Source organism: Carlito syrichta, unplaced genomic scaffold (genome assembly GCF_000164805.1).
Source record: "Carlito syrichta isolate Samal-C Ts95f unplaced genomic scaffold, Tarsius_syrichta-2.0.1 Scaffold288154, whole genome shotgun sequence".
Taxonomy (NCBI): domain Eukaryota; kingdom Metazoa; phylum Chordata; class Mammalia; order Primates; family Tarsiidae; genus Carlito; species Carlito syrichta.
Window position 1 is genome coordinate 266,462 of NW_007232250.1, and position 17,989 is coordinate 284,450.

Sequence of the window (17,989 nt, forward strand, 5' to 3'; positions counted from 1 at the left end):
AGTGGCCCGTGGCACCACACTCAACATCGAAGAATGTGATCGTGTTCCTGGCACGTACAGATGCGTGTTCCTGGCACGTTAGCTTTTCTGGAGAGGCAGTAGAGAGCCAGTGTGGAACATGCCGCTTTCCTGTGGGCAGATGGGCAGTTGCAGCCTGCATTCTACTTTAGAAATATGCTGACAAATATAGGTCCATTATTTAATTAAGTAATAACCGAGAAAGCCGTAGTCCCCATTGAAGAAGCAAAGCTAATTCCAGACTGATAAAGGACTCCAAGCTGCCCTGAATAGGTCTTAATTAGCTGGCACCAGAGTGACTCCGCCTTCAGGGATGATGAAATTAATGAAAGCCAGCAGAAAATAGAATCCATGTTTCAAGATGTTCCTGCCTCAGGTGAAGATGAAGAGAAGAAAGGGAGCTACTTTTAAGGGTCATTTAGGAAACAGGTGCACAGAAGTCACTATCAGAAGATACCCAGTGGGACACGGATTTGTAAATACGCCACCAAGATCTCTACCTGGCTGATCTATCAAGAACTCTACTGGGCTGATCTATCGAGGTCTCTAAGGGGCTGATCCCTGCCAGCATGCTTCCCTCCATTCCCACCCAATCACAAGGAGAGCAAAAGAAATCGGTGATGTGTCATTCTTCACTGTCTTTTGTGGTGACAGTTTTATGAGCTGGCAGAGGTTTTAAGTGCAGCTCCGGTTGTGCTTTGGCAGGGGGCCATTTTGAAAGTTTCTTGTGCCACTGCGTGATTGACAGTAGAGATTAAATTGGCTCCCGTTCTCTAGGTTTGCAAACATAGTAATATCTAGAGTGGGAAGGGCCTTTAGGCCTGCTTCCCTGAGAATCCGGGAGCCTTCTTAAGCCTCCTGTGTCAGTACATGGGACAAGCTGCCTCAACAAACACAGCACAGTAGAGGGAAGGGGACAAAAAGCAAACACAAAACGACTTACTTGTCTCAAGGGTCAACCGTGAGGTGCAGAAACGGGTCCAGTTCACCCAAAGAAATACTCTTGCTGGACCTGGGTTCTACACGCAAGGATGTCTGTTTATTCCTAACTCTGAATAAGTAGCTCCTAACCCAAGGAAAACTTGGACCAAGAGAAAATAGACAAAATAGGTAAGTCTTAGATTTGAAAGACAGAACACTATTAAAAACAGTCTTTTCCTTTCTTTCTTTTTTTTTTTCATTTTGGAAATAGTCTTTGCAAACATAAGATCTCAGCACTTTTTCAGGAACAGTGATGACACACCTCCATTAAAATGAGTTAATGTTCACATCCCAGCTGATGTATTTGGCAGGAACAACAAGTTCGTGCAGCAGTCATGGGCAGATTCGTAGGACTCATGAGTCCAAAAGCATCAGACGGCATCAGGGCTGTGCTTTCACGCTAACAAGCGTTGGAAAACAGGGGTCTTTTTCCCCCTGTTACTTACTTGTGAGGGCATTCAGTGACCTACTTTGGGCCTTCTTGGTAATACACCTGTGCGGGAAATTTAAAGTTCAGTATGAAAGACTGAGAGAACTATTTTGCTAATAGAAGGCTAGGAGGGATGTTTGTCATTTATCCTGACGTCAGTGCCAACGTCGCGTATGTTTAAAACCACACAGATGTGCGCGCGCGCGCGCGCGCACACACACACACACACACACACACACACAGAGTGAAACTATAATATATTGGACAAGACAATTTAGTATTGAAGCAAGAGCAACACCTCAAATCCATTGTTTATATTTTAAAAAGAAAAGCTGTGCAGATCATTGGTCGTTGTGGAAGTCAAGATTTGCAACAGTCAACTTAGAAGAATAAGGTTCTCCTGGGTCAGAGGAAGACGCGACAGATGGACCAGATGCACAGCCAGATGATCCCGTAGAGAAAGAAACTTCCAAGAGGCACTCAGCTGAATAGTCCCCTCTATTCTGGACACCACCGAAGAGATGAAGCCCAGGGACAAATAGACCTTCAATTGGAAGCCCCATGAAAATATATTCAGACTCTTTATGTAGGCTTTAAAGGATTTTTTTCTTTCACGTTTATTTATGTCATGGAACTTATCTCTTCAGTTGACTTCCCTTCTTCCTACAGGTCTACTTTCTCTTTGGATTTTTTTGTTTTTTGCCTTTTTTGGACCGTCTCTCTTTCTTCAAGTTAGGTTCAAAGTTAAGAAAAGGAAAAATAGTTACATACTTGTCTTTAAAATATGAGCCAGGAGGAATCTCTTTCTTTTTCCCTCTATTCTTAGATGCCTTGACTCCTTTTAAGACAGAATTGGTTGTTTTGACAATTTTCATCCTATACTTTGTCCACCTATACTACTCTATTTTTAATTGCTTGGACAACTACTTCAAAATACCTGGCATGGTGTCTGGAAGGTTACAGGAGCTCTACAGATGTTTGCTGAATCGATTTGCTTCTCCAGAAAGTATTCTTATTAAACGTGGTGTTTTTGACCTTCTAAATGTACTTCCTTACTTAGCTTTTTTTTCCTAAAGTAGAATAGGTCTCTAGATCAGCATGCTGCTCTCCAAACTTCAGTGTGCAAGTCACCTGCTGACTCAGGTGATTTGGGGCAGGACCTCAGAATTGGCATCGCTTACAAGTTTCCAGGCCAGTCCAGTCCCAAGTGTCGGCAGATGGCACTTTGAATCGTCCTGTTCACATAATTGTGTTAATAACAAAGGGACAGCCGGGCTCAGTGGCTCAGCCTGTCATCCCGCGCCTTTGGGAGGCTGAGGTGAGTGGATTGCCTGAGCCCGCGGGTTCGTGACCCGCCTGGGCAACTTGGCGAGGCCTCATCTCTACAATAAATCAAAACTAGCCGGGCGTGGTAGCGCGCACCTGTAGTTCCAGCTACTCGGAAGGCTGAGGCGGAAGGATCGCCGGAGCCCAGCGGGTGGAGGCTGCGGTAGCCGGGAGCGGCCACTGCACTCTAGTCTGGGCGACAGAATGAGACGCTAACTCAAAAATAAATAAATAAATTAAATAACAAAGGGACAAGATGGTGTTTTGTTGTCTCTTGAACAAGAAAAATATATAAATTAAGAATAGCTGTTTCCCAAACACCTTGTGCTCTGCTTGTCATTGGATCCTGACCTGTCTCTTGACCAGTTAACAATGGGGCTCAGCAGTCCTTAAGAATTCAGCGAGAGACTTCCGGACCTGACTTTATTGCGTTTATTTGTCTGTTTCTCTCATTGAACGATGCATTTCCTGAGGGCAGACTATGCCCATCTCGATTTTAGTCTCTGACCTAGCATGGTGATGGCTTGTCACAGAACACAGCCCCAAACAAATCTGTTGTTTTCACTCTAATTCCTTCAGCTAAAGAGCCCACAGGTGTCTCAAGCTTCCTTGAGTTGGCCTTGGCAATAAGTCATTTTCTTTCTTATACGTATATATATTTGTTGTTGTTGTTGAGTTGGAGTCTCACCCCGTTGCCCAGGCTAGAGTGCAGTGGCACGCTCACAGCCCCCCCAGCCTCGACCTGCTGGGCTCCGCGATCCTTTCGCCTCAACCTTCCAGGTAGCTGGAACTACAGGTGTGTGCGACCACGCCTGGCTCATTTTGTTTTGATTTATTGTAGAGATGAGGTCTCGCCAAGTTGCCCAGGTGGGTCTCGAGCCCGTGGACTTGGGCAGTCCTGTCACCTCAGCCTCCCAAAGTGCTGGCATGACAGGCCTGAACCACTGTGCCCAGCCTCATTTCTCCTTCTACCATGACCACTCCCACTGCTCTGAGGAGGCCAAGACTCCTAATCCAGTCCTGCCTCTGTTTTTGTGCAGATGGTTCCCTCTGCCTTAACTGTGCTTTGTCTCATCACCAGGGACACAAAGCCAGTCCGTACTTGACGAGCAAACCAAATGTTGCCTCTTTCATGAAGCCCTTTGTGATATCTCCAAGTAGGATTCCTCTCTCTCCTGAAAACCCATAGCGTTATGAACTTCTTTGTTATAGAAATCATCGCTTTCTACGGGCAGTATTGCTATTCGTGTCTAACTCTGCAGGTGGACAATAAACTATTTGAGGGAATACCAGCTCTTGTTTCCCCAAAAACCTTGCTATAATGCTTGATGCTAATGGGTATTCAGTAAACACGTGACAGGTGAATGAACAAATAAATGAATGAATAAAAGTAATAATACTCGACAGCTTATTTAAGTTGAAAAGTCTCTTTGCCATTTGTTGAAGTATGAGTGAATTTCAAAACACTGGTACTCAGTATCGAAGGGTCACAGCAATGCCAAGGAGGCAGTTCTAGAATGGGATTTTGACAGAAAAGTTGCCACCGTTCTATTCAGAGAGACCACCTGTTGTTCTGCCTCACCCAAGGGATGGCAAACCTATTACCTTCTCTAAGGGGTTTTGTGTCTGGGCACTGGGCTTTTAATAAGTCTCTGACAGAACCATTCCTCAAACACAGGTTTCCATTTTAGTTTCACGTCAGTTGTGATGCAGGTGCCAGGACTTCATTCAGAATTCTGTTAGCTGTCAGTTGCTTGGTGAGAAAGCCAATCCTTGCACCAAGACCCAAAGTTATACCCTTGGGCCTTAGGAGGCAAACATAGCCACCCCCAGAGAAGATCGAGAACAAAATCCCTGGTAGAGGAGAACAGGAAACTCGAGGAAAACACCTTGAGATTCATCATCAAACTTTATCTTTTAATTCTCTTCTTGAACACATTTTTTTTTCAAAACAAAGAAAATGAATCGCCTTGCCTTTTAAATAACTTTGTGATGAACATGCCGAAATTTTTTTTAAATGGCAGTGGTGTCTTCCAACGCACTGCATCACATCGATGATTGATGAATTTGTGCATAGACTTAGAGGGAAATTAATGAAAGCACTTTTGACACAATTCAGATCCTGTCACTCTTCTACTGAAAACCCTGCTGTCGTCACCTGCTCCCTTGGAAGAAAAGCACAAGTGTCTGCAGTGACTTCCAATGAGGCCAGCACGATAGTCTTAAAAGTGAAATCCCCAGGGGTCCTTACCTTGTTCTACTTTTCCATTTGTCCCCCGTAGCATTGTTTATCTTCTAGCATTCTATATAATATCCTTATTTATTTTCTTGAATATTGTCTCCTGTGTGTCTCTCCTACTAGAATATCAGTTTCTTAAGGGCAAGGATCCTTGTTTTGTTCACTGATGGAGCTTAAGCACCTGGCTTAGTGCATGGTATATAGTAGATGTTCACTATTTGCTGAATAAATGAATTAGAGATGGTAAAACTATTAAATAAAGGATTCGGGCACGTTTGCAAAAACTTGTCTTAGGAAATCTACCAAAGGAGCGTGCAAAGAAAAAAAATACACACTTTGAGAAACAGTGCAATTAAGTTACCAGTTTAAGATTGTTGGCTGTGATGCAGCACTACGAAGAAGCAGTAGGGTAGGAGTTCTCTTATCAAAGGGACCCTCATTCCACTTAAGGAACTGACCAAGTTCTTTGACAGAATTAACCGTGTTGCCTAATGTCTCTGGTATCCAGTGGAAACAGCAAAAAATCTCTGATCTTTATTGGGATGGGTAGAACAGTAGCTCTCAAACATGCGCCTGCATCAGAATTACCTTGGGCGCTGGATAAAACACAGATTACGGGCTCACCCCTAGAGTTTCTGAACTGGTGTTTCTTGGGTTTGCTTTTCCAGATAAAATTGCTGCTGCCGGTCCTGGGACCACCCTTGGAGAACTGCGGTGGTAGAGAAAGATTCTAAGATGTCAGGAGTCCCATTCAGTTATTGTGGCAACATTGGGTCCTGTCATTGCGATACTCTCGGGGTATCGTACGGACATCGAGCCTTATTTTCGTTATGATATTTTTAGCGGTGAGGGATTTTTTAGCCTCCTGTGAAAATCGTGCCGCAGCTCTGTCATTTTATTCTTCACTTCCTTGAGCTCCTGTGCCTCTGTAATTATTCCAGATGGTGCTGTTCATTAGCTTATAAGGGAGTGATGCTTTATCATTCTAGACAGAGAGACAAATCATTCTGTTCTCTGACTTTTGAGTCGGAGAACATACATTTGGGTGTATGTTCAAGCTCCTATTTGCCTTACAATTTTGCTCATTAGGTATTTATTACCCTGACAATGTAGGAGCTAGTCATTTTCCTTCTGTCATGTGGCTCAGACTAGCACTGTTGACAACTGCCATCATCATAAGCACTACCTCCACTAATAGGTAATTTCTCTTTTGCCTGAATGATCCAGGTGAAGTGGTTATCTAGAAAATAGACCTATAAAGTTCAGGTGCTGAGTCATATTCCATTCTCTGACTCATCTACAAATGGGTACCTGGGGCCATTGCCCTGGGGCTTCCAGCTCTAAGTTGCGTTCTGACTTATGAGAAAGAGTGAAACCTGCAGGGGGAAAAAAGTTAATAGTATGACCAAAGTCAAGCATTATTTTAAAACACACATTTATTGTGTGTTTTCCTTTTGAAGAAAGTGGAATGAGGGAATCATATGACTTAATGAAAATGTTAAAAACAAAACAAAAGGAACCACTTAGCTAGTTACTGGTAAAGTGGATGGGCATCTCTTTCAGAAACAGAGGAACCATGTGTAGAAATCAGGACCTGGAACAAAGGCCATATCTGAGACATTCAATTATTGGAGCAAAAACATATTATTTTCTCCAAAAGGAGAATTGAAGTTATTATGAGATAATTCACGCAAAGGCACAATTACAGGCACATATGAAGCATTAGTCTTCCGATGTGAATAGGTTGCGTGTTCTTTCCTAGAATGCTTCTCTCCACAGCTTTAATTTGAACTTGCAAACTTTTGTTGATTGGAGGGTAAAAGAGAGAGAGGGAGAGACAGTTGGGGGCTTCCAGGAAGGATTATTAGTCTTCTTAATTTTTTAAGTAGATAGTAGATCTTTGACAATTAAGTCTTCCCTAACCAGGATGTTAATATTCTTGTTATGAAATGAGTGTCTTCCAGTATCTCTGTTGTGTCCCTGTAGAGGCACAGAAGCTCTGAAGGTCAATGTGAAACCAAGAATGGTTGCTATTTCAAGGTGACTTCTCCACTGCGTGCTCCATATTTCTGTTACGCTCTTTCGTCCTGATCTGTGAGTTCATAACAAACACAGTTGGTCTTATTTAGGAGTTCATTAAATCTTCTTCCATCAATGGAGCAAATCTCACTTTTGCTTCATGCCAATTGTAATTAATTTGTCCTTTATTTTTTCTTTCTCTTTCCTTCCGTCATTATTCATCTGATAGCTCACCGTCCCACCTTAGATAGAAGAGAAGACCCTTCCCAAAGTGTACCACTGGCAATTCTATCACCTGGAAAGAGATGCATAAAATATGTTACAGACAGAAGTGGCTGTATAAATGGTTCATCATATTGCCTTAGCAGGCAGATTCTTGGTGGGCAGAGAGTGTGTTTCGGGTGTTTTTGCTGCCAAGCACATTGTGGGCGTTCAATAAATATTAAATAATAAGAAAGATTTCCTAATTAGAATGAACATTTTTCTCTATTAAGCAGATGGTGCTCAATAGGGGTAGTCCATTATTCACAAGTGTGACACAAGGTGCTGGCAATTGTTGAAGAAACGTGGCTCTCACTTCAGATACTGATTATGTGTTAAAGCAAACTTTTGTGACAAACAGCCGGATCCATGTTAATTACTGTTTGTGGTCAAATCTGTGACTAGAGATGGACTCTGTGAGTATATGTCTGTGACTCTGCTGTTTTGATTATTAATATTGACTTCAACAATTTAGGTATCTCTAGCTATTTGACACAAGACAAGTTTTGGCAAATTAGTGTACACCTGATGCTACCCCCACTGGCTCTCCATTTGATTTGAATTCTCATCATTGCCTGATTTCCAAAGAGATTTTTCTCTCAAGTTCCTTGAGTGTCTCTTTGTGGCGACTAAAGCTAGATGTGAACACCTCCATGATATTTGCAATGCTCTTTCTCGTTGCTGAAACCTCGGTGGAACTATGGAGAGTTAATTAGGCATGCCTAAAATACACATCACTTTATGATTTTGCAGAGCACCCCGATGAAAATAACAGTCTAATTTTGTCAAGTCATGTAAATTATAGCGAGAGAGATGATGAGAGTTCTCAGCTCTTTGGCGAAGTTAATTTTGTTGTCAGCACATCCACATTTCAAAAATCACAGACCGCAGGCAGAACGTTCTCGTGCAAGTGAGATCTGGTGATCAGATAGATACTCTTTTCCTTTCGGATGTCTGCCTTCTGCGTCAGGTCTATGCAAATAGGGGTTTTCAAGGATGTAGAAGTAGCTGCTTCCCCTATGAAGAGCTCAGCTAGCAGCTGCCATGCTTTCTCGTAAAAGCAGAAAACATCCTAACAGACACTCGTCCGCCCTCACCCACGTATGTTCACACCGAGCTCTTCTATCCAGGCAGCGTTTTTATTTTGGTTTGAGATTGGCAGCCCCGAAACGTAGTTTCATTCAAGTCCTTTGTGAACAGCCTTTGAGCCCATATTCCCTGGGTGCTAACTAGGTGTCAGACATTGTCCTCCATGTGGAGAATACATTTTCTAGTTTTGCTGGGAGCTCATTGGAGGTTCTGACATGTGTTGGCAGATTCTTTGCCTCTGGTCTTACCTCCTCATTCTTCATATTTATAAATCACTCTCATCAGGATGTCAGTAGACAGGAAATGAAAGTAGCTGAGAAACTCTGCCAAGATGGACCAAATCCGAAAGTGAGCTAAAAATATGTTGACCGCAAGCATGTGCAGCAAACTGAGCTGTGTTCTTAAGGCAGCAAAAATAAGTATCGTGCCAAAATACAGCCTTTACTGTAGTGTCAGACAATCAATGGGCCAGAGATTTGTCCCGTGTTCCCCACAGCCCTGTTAAGAAATAGACCGTTTGCTTTTCTGTAATCCTGGAGTCTTGCCAGAACATGAGCTCATAAATATGTTAGCTTAAGTAAAGTTTATGATAATACAGAAGATGAATCATCTTCCTATTTTGAAAGGCATATATTCTGTAACTCAGTATTCCTGGAATCCTTCCAGATATCAACATGACTTTCTTCCTCGTTTTCTTGGTTCAAATGTCACCTTATCAGAGGGTCTTTCCTAGACAACACTCTCTACTCCCCGTACCCTGACTTACTTGACAAACTCTATTGTCCTTTATGTCATATATTATTGCCTGATGTGTTATCTGTTTGCCCCATCTGTCTTCCCTTACTAGACTGTAAGCATCATGAGAAATTTCTGTGCTGTCCCTACCCCATCCAGTAGCATCTGACACATAGGTGATACTCACCACCCAACAGTTGAGTGAATAATGTGAGGCTGTTTGGGACGTTAGTTCATTAATATAAGAAGGAACATAGGTCGAGAGCTCTTAGTGCTGGACCAGAACTTAGAAATCTCTATCCTTCTGTGTCTCAACATTTTTCCCACCAGTATTCCTTTGTATACGTAAGTATTTACCAATGCAAACTTTATACTTTGAAAAAGATCTATGCAAAGCTACATTTGTTAAGGAGTATTTAATTTATTTCTCCATGTTTGTAAATCTAAGACAAATACGGTCATATGTTGCTTAGTGACAGGAATACTTGCCGAGAAATGCATCATTAGGCAATTTCATACAGTACCGAATACTACAGGCAATTGTGACACAATGTTAAGTATTTGTGTATCTAACCATATCTAAATATAGAAAAGATACAGTGAAAACACAGAATAAAAGATTAAAAATGGTCCACCTGTGTAGAGCACTTTCCATGAGTGGTGCTCGCAGGACTGGAAATCGCTCTGGGTGAGTCAGAGAGTGAGTACAGAGGTCTACGCCTCACTTACTAAAATCATAGTTTTCTTCAGTGATAAATTAACATGACTCACTGTAATTTTTTTACTTTACAAACTTTCTAATTTTTTAAAACTGTTAAGCTGTTTTGTAATAACACCTTCAAATAAAAACACATGGCACAACTGTACAAAGGTATTTTCTTTCTTTATATTCTTATTTAATATGTTTTTTCTATTTTCAATTTTTAATTTTTATACTTTTTTGTTAAAGAACGAAGACATAAACACATACATTACCCTAGGCCTCCACAGGGTCAGAATCATCACAATCACTGTCTTCGCCTCCACATGTTGTCCCATTGGAAAAGCTTCATGGGTAATAAGATGCATGGAGCTGTCTTCTCCTGTGATAACAAGGCCTTCTGGAACACCTTCTGGGACCTGCCTGCGACTGTTTCAGTTAACTTTTAAAAAGTGAGTAGAAAGAGCTCTCTAAAATAACAACCAAAGGTACAGTATATTAAGTACATACAGAAACCAGCAACATAGTCATTTATTATCATTATCAAGTTTGTACTGTACATAATTATATGTTTTATACTTTTATACAGCTGGAAGCACAGTAAGGTTATTTACACCAGCATCACCACAAACACATGAGCACCACATTATGCTGTGGCATTATGACAGTGATGACATCACTGGTGACTTTTTCAGCTCCATTTAGAATCCTGTGGGACCCTGGGTGTATATGCATCCTTCGTTCAGTGAAACATCACAGTGCAAAGTGTGACTGTATCACCTCCATCAGAGATTCTGATAATCAGGGAACCGCCTTAAGGTGATATAGTTCAATCCAAAGAATGGGGATGTTTTGATAAGATTCTGTATTGGGTAAATAAATGATTCCTGCTTGACTTTTCAGCATTACATATATAACTCAAGTATCTCTATTGTCAACTTCATGGTTCCTCTTAGTGGTCCAGAGATCTCAGAAAAGAAACTGAGAAATGAACTACACTTGTTTCATGGGGAGGGGGGCACATAAGACCAGAGCAAATTAAGTGACTTTCTTGAGGCCCCAAATCTTGGGAAGCTTCACTAACTGGGTCTTCTGAATCATAGACTCATGTGTGCTTAGTGGTCCACAAGTACCTCCACTACTGAATTGAGCACCAGTTGTAGTATTTCTCTCCCTCTCTTTTAAAAATTGTTATTTTAAAGATGTAGGGTACAATTCAGGGTTGAGTATACAAATGGTCACCGTATTGGTAAAGTTTGAGCCTCACTTTGGTCCCCACTTCACCTGGTTTGAGATCAGGTACCCTTATGGATGAAGTGTGCCCCCTCCCACGCCCCCTCCCCTGGCAGGTTCCCACGACTGCCAATCCCTTCCTTAGAGTATTATGATCTTTGTTCAGGGTCCGCTCCTGAGTGAGAACATGTGGTACTCAGTTCTTTGTTTCTAGGATAGATCACTGAGTATTATAGACTACTCTATGTCCAACCGAGTTGCTGCAAAGTTCCTAATTTCGTCCTTGTTTAGGCTACAGTATTTCTCAAATGTACCTGTGGACCACCTGTTTCAGAATCTTCTACTAAAATGCCCTGCTGAACACATAGCCTCTCAGCCTGATGGATTCTGCATCTCTGGGAATGGCTCTGCATTGATCAGTTTTCCAAGGGTGTCTTATACATACCCATGTCTGAGAAGCAGTGACCAAGTGTGCAAAGTTTCTTGATTCTCTTCCTGTTGGAATGGAGCATTTTCAAAATGTAAATCATATCATCAAATTACATGAATTCATATTGATGGAGAATTATTCATATCTGTTGAGAACTCGGACTAGTAGCTCGTCTCAGAAAGGAATGCTGGGTCATGTTAAAACCTGGTTAGTTTTGACCATCCCATTAGATAATATGAGCTCCTTTGAAACTGGGGGTTTAGATATAGCCAATTCATTCATTTCTTCCAAAGGCCTTGTAGAGCGAAAATGCCAGGGATTCAAAGGTGGCTAGGATAGTGCTCGTGTAGTTGCAGGAGACAGATCCGGTTCCACATGGCTCCAAAGAAGCCCTGGTCAGCTTGCGTAGCCTCCACGTGAGGCCTCGGAGCCAAGTCACGCCACTGGCTAAGGCCTGGCGTGTAGCAGGCCACGTCCCTTGCCTGCTTTGCAGACTGGGGGACATCTTTCCAAGTCCACCAAGTCGCCTTCTCGCAAAGAGTAGTGAGGAGGCCCGCTGGTTCTCAGAGCTGGAGGCTAAAGGCAAACGCTCCATCAGACATGATTGTTACTGTTATTGTTTTTCACTTCAGAACCCACTCCCCCAGCCTCTGTGTCACAGTCACTGTCCAGTCACACTGTCCTTTGCCATCGTTCTAATGCAGTTCTCGTACACTTCATCATCTTCGCAGAGGAATCCTACAGTTCATCAGCATTTTACTTCTTGACATACAACCCTGAAATTGAACAATTCAAAGAATTTCCCAGAAATGGCTTTGCAGATTCTTAATTTAGTTCTCTGAATGGTGAAAACCACTGAAGACATTTTTCAAAGGCTAGGTTATTGAATATTTTATACCGTCTTAGGAAAGAGTTGGGGACTTAAGTCCAAAAGAACGAGGAGAATGATGCTTGAGAAAGCCTTGTAAACTAGAACTTCTCGTAAGAATATTCAAACATTGTTTTTCTCTCTCTTGAAATATCCTCAGGCATGTGCTGAATGAGCTGACTTCACGGGGTATAGTTTTCTTGTTCTTTCTGTGTTTCTTTGCTGGTCTCCCTGTGGCCATCATATTGATTTTAGCACTGTGGTCATCATTATAGGAAAACGGAGGCATTAATAACCTGGTCTCTATGGACAGATTGTAATAGAAAACCTTATAAATAATTGCCCACTAATGGGAAAATTGAAAATATGCACTGTATTATAATGGTCGTAATGTAATCATTAAAATTACAATTATGTGACAATGAAAGAACTCATTATGCATTAGTTTATCTTTACATAATGTTAATAGCTAATGAAAGTGTGACAATTAGATCTAATTAAGTTTAACAACATTTCTGCACTTCTTGTAAATGGGCTGTGTTTTGCTAGAAATTGTATACGTGGAGACATTTCGTGAAGCCAACATCTAACTGTAATATGAGTTTTGAAATGTGACAGTCAGTCCTCTGAAAATCCGTAACTTAATACCTTTTTGTTAAATGAATTGGAAGCATGAGTTCTTACTAAGGGTTGCTTTACAAAAAAGGTTTCTTTGTGTTGTGATTTAGTTAAAATAACCATCAGTCCTTTCCTTCCTACCAACCTGTGTGCATACGTTAATATATTCATGTGTGTGTGTGTGTACTTGACTCATCGGTGCTTTGTACTTGGCAATCGTTTTTTAATACTTAATTTTCAAGCTAGAGGTTTGATTTGGGTTATAGTCATGGATGGAGCAGATGTTGACCGTTTGCTATGGATTAAGTACACAACTGTCCACCAGGTCCTGTCTGTGTGAGCTAGGCTAAGCGTGAACTTTCTGTACTTCTGTTTTCCCACGTACTAACTGAAGATGAAAGAAATAATATCTCCTGTCTGTACTTTTGTTAGAATTAAACTAAAAATTTACAAATTTCTTAGCTAGAGCCCAACACAGGGTGCTAATAGATATTATTATTATGAATTATCTTATATCCATATTGTAATATCAAGAACAATTCTAAGCTAGTGTCACTTTTTTCCTCTGACCTTTTTTGTATATTTTAGATAATCATCCAGAATTTTACTTCTCCCTTCTTTAGAAAAATCATCACATACATCAAATTGAAAGCACCATAGGGGCTTTTGGTATGTGATCGGCACTCCAGAATGGAATTAAAGACTCTTGAGCTCAGGAAGGCATTGGCCAAATCTCCAGGCTTCCAGATGCTCAGGTCTCAACTACATAGTGTTGGACTCTGAGGGTTCCTTCTAGACAGTAGGATGACCCTTGGCCACCGTCATCAGTCTCGGGTCACCAACCAGCCCGAAGAAACAGAGTGTGTTCAAGCAAATCCAGGAAGACATTGGCATCTTCAGTCAGTTGTTACTGTCCTTTCAAGAACCATGACGCCGGTCTTTACTTTTCTTCTGTTCCTTTTGTATGTTCAGCACAAATGAAACATCCTCTCCCCAAGAGGACTCGTTCGTTCTCTGGTGTCATGTTGCTTCCACCTCTGATATCACCTCTAAACATGGATCTCTTAAACTAGGTTGGCTGTAGGGCATTTTCTGTGTGAAACTCAATCTGTCTAAAGTTGGCTCATCAAACCAAAGTTGAATTGATGTACCAAGTCCACGGTCTCTTGCTTCACACTATCTCCTGATTATATGATTATTTCTGTTTTAAGCCTCCCGTCCTGTGCCTACACTGTTTTTTTTTTATTTTAATTTTTTTATTTTAAAGATGTGGGGCACAATTCAGGGTTAGGTATACAAGTGTTCATTATGCAGGTACCCTTGTTGATGAGGTGTGCCCCCCCTTCCCCAGGCAGATTCCCACTACTGCCAATCCTGCCTCCCCACCTCTCCCCCACCCCCCCCCCGGCAACCCTGCTGTTTCTTGCTACTGCCAGTCCTTTTCTTATAGTATTATGATAGTTGTTCGAGGTCTGCGTATGAGTGAGAACATATGATGCTCAGTTCTTGGTTTCTGTGAAAGATAACTCAGTATTATAGACTCTAGCTGTGTCCAGGTTGCTGTGAAGTTCATGATTTTGTTCTTTTTTATGGCTGTGTAATATTCCATCGTGTATATGTACCACATTTTAAAAAATCAGTCCTCTTTTGATGAGCAGCACAGTTGGTTTCATGTTCTTACTATTGTGAACAGTGCTGCAATAAATATACATGTGCGGGTATCTTTTTTATAGCGTGATTTGTGTGCTTCTGGGTATATTCCCAGTAGGGGGATTACAAGGTCTTATGGAAAGTCAATTTTTAGATCTTTTAGGAATCGCCACACTGTTTTCCACAGAGGCTGTACTAGTTTACACTCCCACCGGCAGCGTAGAAGTGTTCCCTTCTCGCCACATCCTCTCCAGCATCTGTTATTTTAACATTTTCTCCGTCTGTTATCCCTGCTTTCCATCTTTTGCCCTGCAGTCTACATTTTATACTTCCACCAGATTCCTCTTTCTAAATTACCTACCCACCAAACTCTGATGACTGCCTATAATATCTCGTCCCTCAAAGAATTTTGCCCAATTATTTCTCTAAGCCAACCTAGTTTAAGAAATCAGTGTTTCTCTAAGTCTGTCCCCAAGAAGTCCCAAGAGCTATTCTCTAGCACAACCAAGGGGCTTGCTCATTCTTCCCAAATACACACTGAGTTTTGTGTCTTTGCTGGCTCTGTTTTCTCCCTGAAATGCCCTTCCTTTTGTCCTCTCATCATGTCCACCAGTCTTCTAAGGCTCAGCTCAAGCGTCATGTTTTCACGCCTCTGTCTCTGGCAGCCCAGCTGGTCTCTCCCTCCTATGATTTCCTCAAGCGTTTGTTTTTCCTGCCCCGTGCCTTCCACTTGTGCAGGCTGTTTGGCTGTTGATGTTTTATGTGTGGTCCTGGCTGGCCAATGAGATTGGCAGTACCAAAAACCCCTCAGGGCTGTCTCTCCTCCCTCTGTGCAAAGTGCTTGCTGTCTATTAGGTCCTTAACAGATATCCGTTGATGAAAATGTCAATTTTGTAAGCCCTGGGGGACAGTACCCAAAGCCTTCCTGTAACTACTGGTATCTGCCTGGAGCTGATTTCATCCTTGGAAGTCATATTTTCTGAACCTCCTTCTTCAGGAAATCTTGTAAAGTCCCTTGGTACAATCAGGCACAATCTCCTCTGCCCTGAACTCCAAGACCTCTTTTGGGGAAAGTATCATGTTAGCTGAGTGTTCAAGGGAGAGGACAGGCAGATTCCAATGACGCAGGGATCAGCATCGCGGTGCTAGCCGCCCCTTGCCTGCTGAGAACAGCTGTTGCAAACTCTCGTTTTAGAAGGGCCCTACTTCCTTGGGTCTGCTACAAGCAGCTGCTGGTCACCTGTGCCTGATGCTTCTCAGAAAACCCCAGAAACGCAAGCAGGTGAGCACTGGGTGTGCTTACCTCAACTTTGCCCTCGACTAGTTAAGCTTGGTCAGGCAGCTCGCTTCCCATAGTCTCAAGTGCATAATTTCTTCTGCCCTAAAATGGGTGAAGACCCCCAGCATTAAAACTGTATGGTTTTTATTGTATTTTTAAAATCAAAGGTAGATGAAAATTGCATTCTGGTCCAAATTCAAACAAAATTCATGACAAGACCAATTGATTTTTATAGCTCTTCATTTCATAGAGGCAAATCCATCGCAGGTTCTCTTTCTCTTTTTTTGTCTCTCTTTTGCTCTCTCTCATACACCCCCCCCCCACCACACACACACAATTTTCTGTCAAATCATTTTTTCCCAGAGGAATGCTGTCTGCTGGCTCTCATTTATGTGGAAAGCGTTACAAATGAAGTAGAACACGGGACTAGAACAGGAAGCTGATTCCTTTTAAACATGGTTGCTTTATTTATTGGGAGGGGGTTACTTTTTTCTAAGACTTAATTTTTTTTAGAGGCGTTTTGGGTTCACAGCAAAACAGAGGAAGGTACAGAGTTATCCCATAAGACCGCCTGCCCCTACAGCACGGTCTCCCCCTTTACTGGAGGGGAACATTAGTTACAATTGGTAAAACCTCCATCAACACATCCTTATCACCCAAAGTCCGTGGTTTACATTGGGGGCTCCCTCTTGGGGTTGTACAACCCAAGTGTTCGAGCAAATGTTTAATGGCGTGTATCCACCATTATCGCGTCGTGAAGAGTAGTTTCGCTGCCCTAAAATCCTCTGGGCTCTGCCTGGTTCTCCCTGCCTCCCCCTAACTTCTGGCAACCAGACCTTTCTCCTGTCTTACAGTTTTGCCTTTTCCAGAAAGTCATATATCTGGAATTGTACAGTATGTGGGCTTTTTAGACTGACTTCTTTCTTTCGCTTAATGATATGCATTTACAGTTCCTCCATGACTTCATGCCTTGATGGCTCATTTCTTTTTAGCACTGAGTAACATCCCATCGTCTGAATGTACCACCACTTACTTATCCATTCATCTACTGGAGGACATCTTTGTCGTTTCCAAGTTTTGTATACAGCTGCTATAGCTGCTATAAGCATCTGTGTGCAGGTTTTTGTGTGGACATAGGTTTCAGCTCCTTTAGGTAAAAAAAAAAGTTTCTGGCTGCAATATGTAGCTCTTTTTTTCTTCTTCTTTTCTAATGCTGAGTGATTTGCCCTTATTGAGTGGTAGATATTGAATATAACTGCACTTATTTTTCCTTCATTTGTACTATCAAAAATGTTTTTACTGTTTAATGAAAAATGTTTTAAAAGGATTCTGGCATCTCCCAGACTTCTGGTCCTCAAGGGTGAAATACGGGGGTATCTCCCTTCTCATGACACTGGTTTGTTTCTCCTTGAGACAAAGGCCTGTTGCCCTGCCACCTGCTCCCATCTCTTGAGCTCTGTTTTCTCTTCTCTTTTGGGTAACTGCTCGCTTGGTCTGCTCCCTCTGGATCTCTTCCCTTTGGATCTGTCTTTGTTCCTTCTTGGAGCTCTGGCCTTCACCACTCATGTGTCAGTGCCATTGGCTTTCCTTCCTTTCTTTGAAAACTGTCTCTGTCCTGTGTATTTTCTCAATTTCTGGTGATGCTTGTTATTTCTGACTGTATTTTGTCATGGTTTTGATTTCGTATTTCTGTAAGTTTTTTGTTGGGTTTTTTTCTTATTGTAATAGAGAAAAAGATATTTTGTCCTCCCTCTTATTCCAGGCATTTCTTTCTGTTGTGCTTCGTAATGTGGGTTTGCAATACGTTTTAACATCCAGAAGCATAGATGGCACAGTGGGTGGTGGGCTATGCATGATTTCTGCCGTCTTTGATAAAGCATTCTATGTTGTATGTGCCTTAAATTGTTTCATGGTGCAGATACACAAATATTTATAGTTGGAAAGAAAACGCAATAAGCTGTTTGAATTTTGACAAGGAAAAGATTCTTAATGAGTGCCTCGCTTTGAGTCTTGTCTCCTGCTCTCCATGAAACTTCTTTTTCCTTTTCTGTCTTCACCACCAAGCGTAACCACAACGGCTGGCTGAGCGGGAGATGGACAGCCATCTGGGGGG

General features: G+C 41.9%; 1 protein-coding gene across 2 annotated transcripts in view; it reads left to right on the forward strand.

The window, feature by feature from the left end:
- The window catches only part of ST6GALNAC3 (ST6 N-acetylgalactosaminide alpha-2,6-sialyltransferase 3), a 336,203-nt gene that overhangs the window by 118,752 nt on the left and 199,462 nt on the right, over positions 1-17,989 (forward strand). The gene's annotated exons all lie outside the window — the stretch shown is intronic.